Here is a 9,361-nt window from a genome sequence, read left to right on the forward strand (position 1 = left end):
GGGGAAATAAATTTATTACCAAATCAGAGCAGAATGATGGCAAATAAAACCAAATCATAAAACACCTTTCCCCACTCCTCCCTTCTTCTGGGGCTGAACTTCATTCTTGCTTCCTCTACCTCCCCCCTCCAGTGGCACAGGGGGATGGGCAATGAGGCTGCATCAGTTCATCACACATTGTCTCTGCTGCTTCGTCCTCTTCAGGGCAGGACTCCTCACACTCTTCCCTGGTCCTCTTCTCCAGTGCGTGGTCCCTCCCACAGGAGACAGTTCTGACAAACTCCAGTGTGAGTCCTTCTCAGGCACCTCTCCAGTGTGTGTCCCTTCCACAGGGTGCAGACCTTTGGGAGCAGACTGCTCCAGCAGAGTCTACCATGGGGTCATGAGCCCTGCCAGCAAACCTGCTCCAGCAAGGGATCCTCCCTCTTTCCACAGGTCCACAGATCCTTCCAGGAGCCTTCTGCAGGGTCGGCTCCTCACAGGGTCACGGCCTCCTTTGGGAATTCACCTGCTTTGGGGTTGGGATGTTCCATGGGCTGCAGTAGTGAAGACCTGCAGTGGGAGGCAAATCACTGTGGCACCTGGAGCTCCTCTTCCCCTCCTTCACTGACCTCAGCATTGCAGAGTGGGGCCTCACATATTGGGACTCCCCTCTTCCAGCTGCTGATGCATTGCAGATTTTTTTCTCCCTTCTTAAAAATATTTTCCTGCAACCATTTTGTGGTGGGCTCAGCCTAGGCCAGGGTGGGTCCATCCTGGAGCCAGCTGGCCTTGGCTCTGTTGGACATGGGGAAAGCCTTCAGCAGCTTCTCACAGAAACCCCACCGAAGCTCCTCCTGCTACCAAAACCTGGCCAGGCAAACCCAATACACAGTCAAAAGTGAATTTAATATATTCATACAGAGGTATGCCTCAATGAAGGACTAGTTTTGATAGATTGAACCAGATGAACTGGCAGGCAACCTGGCCAAATTTTTTCCCGCTCTTAAAGCCTGATGAAAAGAAGAACTCTTGAAAATGTTGATGGTTTACCAGAAATAAATGAATTAAAAAATAAAAAAAAAAAGAAATAAAAAAGAGAAAAACAAAAAGAAATTCAATTTTGGGTGATCTACAATATTTCCAGCTCAGTTTAGGGATGGTTGGCATAATTAGGTTATATTTTGAGAGGAAGACTTTTAGAGCTGAAAATTGTAGGGTTTTTTTCATTTGGAAAATGTTGAAGGAGAATGTTTTAACAACTTTGAAACTGCTGGAAATATTTCAAAACCAGAAATATGAAAATTGATCCCTTCCAGCAGGGCTTCAATTTGATGAATAGATATTATCAGCTGAAAAACATTGCATCAAAGCATTTCTAGCCAATTCTAATTTAAGTTTTTCACTGCAAGACATTTTTCAAGCCTTCAAATAACTTGTTGTCTCCTTTCAACACCTACTCCTATACTTCAACTTTCTCTAAGCTCTTTTTCTGTATTTCCATTAAACTACTTCAAAGTTGAAAAAGCTTCCAAAATCTTTACAGAAAATATATGCTTTATAGTCATAAAACGATCCCATGAAACATTTAAAGTGTCAAGAGCAGAGATAAGGAACTAATTCTGCAAACAGTTGCAGTCTCAATTTTTGCTATTTTATTAATGAATTAAGCAACTTCACATACTGAATTTCATAATGCAGAAAATACATGAAATATTTGAATTGCAAAAAAATTGACCAAAAATAGTTCAAAACAAAAACCTATTTAGTTACATTTATTGCCACAATTACTAAAAAGCAATTAATATGCCATAAAAATAGACATAGAAAGCAAATTGTTTCATGTCCTTCCTTCTGCCAGTCACTCAGTGGAGCAATTATGAGAGATTTGTTGTTATGTGAAGACTGAAATCATCTGAAAAGCAGTCAAACCCTTCGTGTGTTAGGCTGGATATGTCTCTTATATTAACTTTTTATAGAAAGTTTGGTTAAAGACTGTAAAATGTTAACATTAAGAGACAGTTGTGCAGACTTGGAACTTCTTCACACCCTTGCCAAGGAAACCTGGTTGGGAAGAAAAATGGGTACTGAAGGATGGATTTGTCATCAGACCAGGGCTGCACTTCACATACATAAGTATTATTTAAAGATATAGGACTGCTGACAAATTCAAAGACTGCCTAAGTTTTTAGGGGCAAAAGGAGAAATAGACACTCTGCTAGGACAGCATTAATTGTCAGCATTGTGAACAATATTCTCACTGGTCTCTGGTCCAAAAGAAAACAAAAACCATCTCAAACTACTCTCTGAACTGGTAACTGCAGCTTGTCTGCAATGATTTAGATTTGCACAGAACGGGACACCCTTCTGAACGTTCAGGGATATTACAGAATTATGCATTTCCCACTCTTGTTCTCACGCTTGGTACACCCAGGAATACCAAGATCTTTTTTCTCACACCATCCCCTTCTGGTCAGTGGGAGATCTCCCTATGACTTCAGTGAAATTACCACTTCACTCCTGGTGAACTCCCTTTACTGACTTCTGTCCTTATTGTCATATTCCTAGTCTTGATAAAATTTAATAAAAAAAAGCATCCTGTTTCCTCATGGCCTTATATTTAAAACAACTCTTTCAAGATATGGAATTCTGGACAATTTTTTATTTCTCATTTGAGAAAGGCATGTCTATTGAGAAGCCTCAAAAATTCTCCGTATTTTTGTAAATATCCTCTGATACATTTCTACCATAAAAGTCTGCTTGATAGCAAGTCTTTTGTATCAGGCAAGTACTTCAGAAAAATCCCCATGTGTTGGGGTTTTTTTTGTTTTATTTTTTTTTTTCTTGTCTGGATTCTGGGTAATGTCTTGAGCAATAGTTTCTGTACTATGGTTTCCAAAAATTTTTTGTTTGGAACTTGCCTCAGAAAAGTTCTGCCCATGAATCCATTTGCAAACATGCACATTGGTAGACTTCCATTTCAAAACCAAATTAGGGTCGCTTACATTTTAGACAACATATGCCTCTTGAGGCTGAACTTTGGAAAAACATGCTCCACAAACCCATGATCTTGACTGGAGACAGAAACACCCCATAGTGCTGTGATGTAGATGCCCAGGTGTATGAGGGTCAGGCACATCTGATGTGAACCACACTAAAGAGAATGGATTCTTGCCAGAAAAGGAGCAGGGATGAAAGGAACACCTGGGGAAAGGGGAGGGGGGAGTGGTTCTAGTCTCTTTTGACACATTTCTTTGTCTATATCTGGTCTTGGTTCTCTTAAATATTTAATGCTCAATGTCTGTAACCTGTCTTCAAATCTTTTTTCCTTTAACTTTGAATTTGTTTGCTTGTTCATCAAGACATAAAATCTTCACCCTTTCCATAATAAAGGAAATCTTGTGAATGTAATACCAGGATTCAGCTCAATCAGATAAATTAATGTCTCTGATTTTCTAGGATTTGAAAGGAAGCAGGGCCCTTATAAATTATAAAAGGTCTAGGGCAAATAAATCTCTCTTATCCCCATGTAGATGAACTAGTTGGTACAACGCATCATTTCTGCTGTTCTGTTTCCCTTGGGGAAATTTTAAGCACATAAAATGTTGCTGGTATTAACTTTTACTCTGCATTAGCGGATCTTCCACAATTACCTCTGTCTCATCCAAATCCCTTCGGATGGGGACATGATGCTCTAGCGTGCCTCAGAAAGTGGCAGGTGCAGAGTCTTGTATTTTCTCTCTTAATGTGAACCTGTCAAAACACCTGACTTACAAATGGCATAAAAAACCTTTCACTTGAAAGAGTAGGTGTGACCTCCTCTCCTGTTCTCATGGAGCAGCATCCTTTGAGGATCTTCCTCAAACCTTTACTCTGGCCCTATTGTCAGTGTGTTCCCTCCCTGTTAATTCATTCTGGTGTCTGAGTTTGTCCCACACCCACCACCATCTTCTGGCTGGCAGATAATTTCTTAATGTTAGCAGAGCTCTATGGTAGCTTGTTTCCTGACAGGAAGGGAACCACATGAAGTCAGGTATCACTGTGATTTACACAAAGAATTATTAATCTCTTGTCAAAATCAATTTATCTAAGCTATATTAGAGATGACGGCTCTCACTTTTGTCTGGCTTGGTTTTTTTTTTTGGTTTTTTTTTTTTTTTTTGGCTAAGTGTAGGAAGAAAAAGATGTTGCACATTGTCCTCTCAGCTGTAACACACCACATGTAAATTATTGGTCTTCATTTCCAAGGCTTTCTCTGGCTGACATGCTTTTCTGCTTGTTGACCCTCACTTAATCTCAGCAGGAGAGACTCTCCGCTTGACCCACACCTGCCCATTTAGCTTTTCATTAAACAAAAAACTCCCAGCCTTAGGCTTGGTCCCACACAGTTCTCACACTTGAGAGGATTCCTTTGTGTCTACAAGAAGCCCTCACTATCCTCTTTCAGCTGAGACAAGAAAATGAGAACTGATCTTAAGATCACTGGACTGCTGTTCACTGTAAGCCTACCGTAAGCTGTAAGGAGGTTCATGCAGCCCAAGTGTCATCTTTCAATTGTCATGGTTATGTTTATTCTTACCCAGCATTATATAACAAACACCTCACACATATGACAGGACCCAGGAAAACACTATGTCTCTTTGTCATTACAGATTTGTCCTCCAGATGGTATAAATCTTTCTGTATTCCCCCCCTGTATTTCTTTGTGAAATGTGTATAGAGGAAGATTCTTTTGTAAACCTCTTGTTCTTACTGTGTATTGCTGCTGTCTGCATTGTTGTGACTGCCTTCACATTTGCTGTAAATAAATCTGGTCTCAGTAGTACGTTTACCCCTCTGTTTTGCCTTTACACTGCTAAATCAGATTAATTTCTGAGTTTCACAGCTTGCTAACACTGATTTTATAAGTTATGTTTTTCTGTAACCCTGCTCTTTTTACCCACCAAGCCTTATTTCTCTGGTAGCAACATTGATCTAACCAGGTGATGAACCGTATGCTAAATAATTTGGTCGGTCTGTTAACTGCTAAAATGTTTCTTTTAGCAGAAATACTCAGTTTCATTTCTCTGTAACAGAATGCTCACTTGTTTCACACAGCAGTTACTTTATCGGGAAGAAAAATGCCCCTTTCTTATCCTACACGGATCGCAGTAGCCTTCGCATTTGTTCATGCCATTTCTTGTGCCCTTCTTTACTTACTTTGGCACTGCTGAGAAGAATTTACAAGCACTCTATGGGGTAAATCTGTTCTTCCCCCTCCCCAAAATATATCCAGGCAGTGTAAGCATAGCCACAGCTTACCCTGTTTGTGGGCGTGGATGTGTGTGCATTGTGTGCATGAACACAGGCGTGTTCAAAGGAACCAGGACTAAATGTAAACCATCAGCTGCCATCCAGCAGGTTGGGAGCTGTCAGGGAAGCTTCTGACAGCCAACAGGAGGCTCATGCCAGCTACAGCAGGAGGACACAAGACATTGCTCTTGGTGGAAGAGTGGTTACAGTGATTACAGCCTGTGTTACAGACTGGCCATGTGCAGGATGCTCCAGTGTGTTCCTACTCCCTCTATACTTCCATAGCAAATTGTCAGTCAGGGGTAGGGTTAAAAACTTGGTAGGTTAAACTGTTATGTTAATAAAATAACTGTGAGTAGAATATTTAGATTAATAACAAATGATCCCCTAGAAGCTGATGTTCTTTGCATGGTCAACTTTCAAAAATCAATTGTTTGACAAGTAAAGGAGCAAGAGTAAACATAACTCTCAAGATATTCTCTACTCACTCTAGTGGGCTAAAATATGCCCTCCTGCCAGGGAAGCAGCTGGGTTTCCAGCTCTGTAATAAACATTTGTCACCCATGGGAACTGATAATGAGAGAGGAAAGTTTTGCATGACCAGCAGGCCTAAAAAAGGCAAAGACAGCACAAAGTACCCACCATTTGCAGAGGACATAAAATGAATTTTAAACACGTGCCCCTAGAGCAGAATGTCCCAACTCCTCTCATTATGCTGTATGCAATTGGCTTAATCTTCAGAAATGCTCACAACTGGGACCTTTGATGTGCTTGGTTCCATTGAAAATGAGGAGGGATGCTTAGCTGGAAAAAATTAATTAGAGTCCTTTATTAATGAGATAACCTGAGACAAGATAGCAGTATAACCACACTGCATATATGAGTTTGGGACAGTTATAGAAAATTAATAATTTACTAAGTTTAGAGATAAATTTTATTATGTAAAATGCTGCACATCCAGCTCCCATTTATTTTCCACTTGAACTCTTATAATTGACATCATAATTATTTTGCCCAAATGTACTGGAGGTGTAAAATAAAAACAAAACATCTGCACATATAATTGAGCATTTTGCCAAAATGCTGTAAGTTTCAGAAGAAAGCTCACAGCTATCTAATCATCCAAAGGTACCATAAACGTAAACAGCTTCCTAATCTTTTCACTTGAGCATTCCCCTGAGATGAGCAAATTAATAGTTCTTGTAATTACTGGGGCAGAATATATAACAACAGATGTCTATATTCACTTGTCTAAAGTTCTTAGAAATTTAAAAAATTATCTGTCTCATGAAGGTTATTTGCATGACTTCTGTAGATTAATTATTCATTACACTGAATATGATTACCCCTTCTTGATCCAAGTAGTGAGCAGTAATTGAGGGTCCTAAGGCGTTGGTGGTGTCACTGAGAGGAAAAATTGTAGAATAATCAGTCATTTCTTTGATCTAATCCTGTCTGTTCTCTCATTGGCAGGAAACCTGAATATCTCCCCTTTCTACTTTGTTGCTTTATTTTGTTATACTCTGCCTTCCCAGAGCCATACTCACCATTTTTTGTTCTGCGTCTCCGGCTCCCTCTTCTTTGTGTTTGTGTTATCTTTTTTATGCTTCTTTCTCCAATCTAGGCATCTACATTAAAAAAAAATCACTGCCCAGCCTCTCTGCTTCCCTCTGAAAGTTCATGTGTCATGGGGTCAATATCATCTCATATTTTGCTTTGAGCCTGTGATAGGGTGATGCATCTTCTGCCTCAAGTAGCTGATTCCTCTGAGAAGCTTGGCTGCTTTTCATGGTCTAGCTGAACAGAAAGCTATTATCACACTCACTAACATAACATATCAATGCAGTTCTAGTTGCTTTTCACAGTGTTTTCAACTTCCAGAACATGTTTTTATTCTTGTATTAAATAGAAATGGTTTGCTTTCCTTTTTATCATCTACTCTTCTACTTTCTGAAAGGTTGCTTGCACCGCTCTTTCCTTTCCAAATATGTGTCTCCTCATGGTTTACAGAATCACAGCATATTATGAGTTGAAGGTATCCACAAGGATCATCAAATCCAACTCCTGGTCCTGCACAGGATCATCCCCAAGAATCCCACCATGTGCCTGAGAGCATTGTCCAAACGCTTCTTGAGCTCTGTCAGGCTTGGAACTGTTTAGACTTCTTTCCTTTAGTGACATCTTGTTAGTGATTTTTGCCTATGCTAGCTTTGTGACACTTTTAGGCATCTTTTTGGGATGAGGAAAACTGAATGAACTTAACATTTCTACCTCTAATGAGGAGGATCTATGGTTGTTCAAGGCTCTGGGCAACATTATCCATAGAAATGACAAGGAACTCTATGTCCATTTGAAGAGGAGATATGGTGTGGCTTGCTTTTCAGTGACACCACTTCTCTCAACCTAAACCATATTTAGAATCTTTCTGCTCATAAAGCTGATGCAAGTTATGTTTACATCTTGTCTACCCAAGTGTTTACATATTAAAATATTGTCAATTATCAACAATGACAGCACGTCTGTTCCCTCTCTGGAGACAGAATATTAATATACGTTCATTAGCAGTGTTATTAATGACACAATGCTCAATATACTGTGCATCTCAATAAAGTTGACACCCATCATCTAATATTGGTTTCTTTTTAAGGAAGAAAAAGTGAGATTCAGGAATTCAGCTGAGATGAACCCAGTGGTCTGTTAACTATATTTTTTTCCTAATCCAACAACTGTAAGGTAGTTAGGGTTTGCCAGTGAAAACCTAAGAAGATCGTTGGCTTTCAAGGAATGTTTAAAAAGCAGCTCCTCTTATTATACACAATGCAAAATCCCACCTGTTTATACAACAACTCTGCAGAGCCCAATTTTCCAGGCTCCATAGGGCAATGCTATTTTCATTCAACCTTCTACCATTCAGACCATGAAGACTAACACAGTGCATGATCAGAATATTCATGACCCGTGCTGGGGGAGAGGCTGAAGCCCCCTCGCCCCCCTCACCTTGCTGCCCTGCCCCGGCGGCTGTGTAGGGCTGGGCTGAGTAGGGCAGGGTCAGACAACAGCGATTTTGATCTGAGATACTACAAATAACCCGAGATTTGTGGTAAAATCTGTGGGTATTAAAAGAAAAGAAAACAACAACAAAAAGCCCATCAGCTGCGGCGGCAGCAACAGCGCAGCTGGGGCACACACTGAGAACCTGCTGCTTTACATGACCCGGTGTTAATTTATTTAATTTGCACTGTTACACTTGGCATTTTCTGGCCATAATGCAAGCTGTTCATCTGCATTCATGGACAGACAGTAGAGGCTATCAATCCCTTCTGGCAGAAGTTAAACACAGAACTTCGACTGATTTTCAAGCCCCATCCTAAAAATAAGTGCCAAGGAAAGCAAGGTGTCCACAGAGCACTGCACAGGATAGTGCAAAAGTGCAGAGTCGGTTCCAAAAGCTGCAGAAAATCCAGAAGACCAAAGACACCACTGTTACGACTCAAAATCTTAGTTTCAGTATGACAATTTTTCTAGTGACGGGATGTTTAAATTAACCCGGATTTTCTCCTTCCACCCTACTCAAATTTTCCTAGGCAAGTGTCCTGGGCCGGTGCGAAGTTCTGCCCTGACTCCACAGGTTCCCACCGGCTCTCAGACAGCTCTCCTGTCGCCCCCAGCGATGAGCGGAGAGGGTGCAAAACACTCAAACCCCACTCAGAAAGGGGAGACTGCGAGCCGGGGCTTGGCGACCTGCGCCCCGATCCCCGGCTACGCTCCCCGGCTGCCCGCACTCCCCTCAGCCCAACCTGTTGCCCGGGCCCCCAGCGCCACACGCCAAACCCAGAGGGACGGCCGGGGACCCGAGAGAGCGAGCGAGCGAGCGCATCCCACGCGTGCCGCGCCTGGAGCACGGAACCGCTGCCCACCCGTGACAAGAGCATCGAACGCAGCCCTCTGCCCCGCTCCCAGCCCGCACGGCCCCGCAAACACATGCAGCAGCAGCCCGGGACAGAGCTTTCCATACAGAGAAACTCCCGTCGTGGGGAAAACCTTGCCGGAGCGGAGCTGCGGGCGGCAAACGAGCGAGCTGCGGGGGTAC

At 41.8% G+C, this 9,361-nt stretch overlaps 1 long non-coding RNA gene across 1 annotated transcript; it reads right to left on the reverse strand.

Annotated features, from left to right (window-relative positions):
* LOC108448095 lies at positions 1 to 7,315 on the reverse strand. Its single transcript, XR_001863882.1, has 2 exons — positions 3,633 to 7,315; positions 1 to 2,043 (listed from the first exon to the last, which is right to left on the reverse strand). It is a non-coding gene; the product is annotated as an uncharacterized LOC108448095 (long non-coding RNA).
* Between the last annotated feature and the right edge of the window lie 2,046 nt (positions 7,316 to 9,361).

This window comes from Corvus brachyrhynchos, unplaced genomic scaffold (assembly GCF_000691975.1).
Source record: "Corvus brachyrhynchos isolate BGI_N302 unplaced genomic scaffold, ASM69197v1 scaffold27, whole genome shotgun sequence".
In the NCBI taxonomy this organism is placed as follows: Eukaryota; Metazoa; Chordata; class Aves; order Passeriformes; family Corvidae; genus Corvus; species Corvus brachyrhynchos.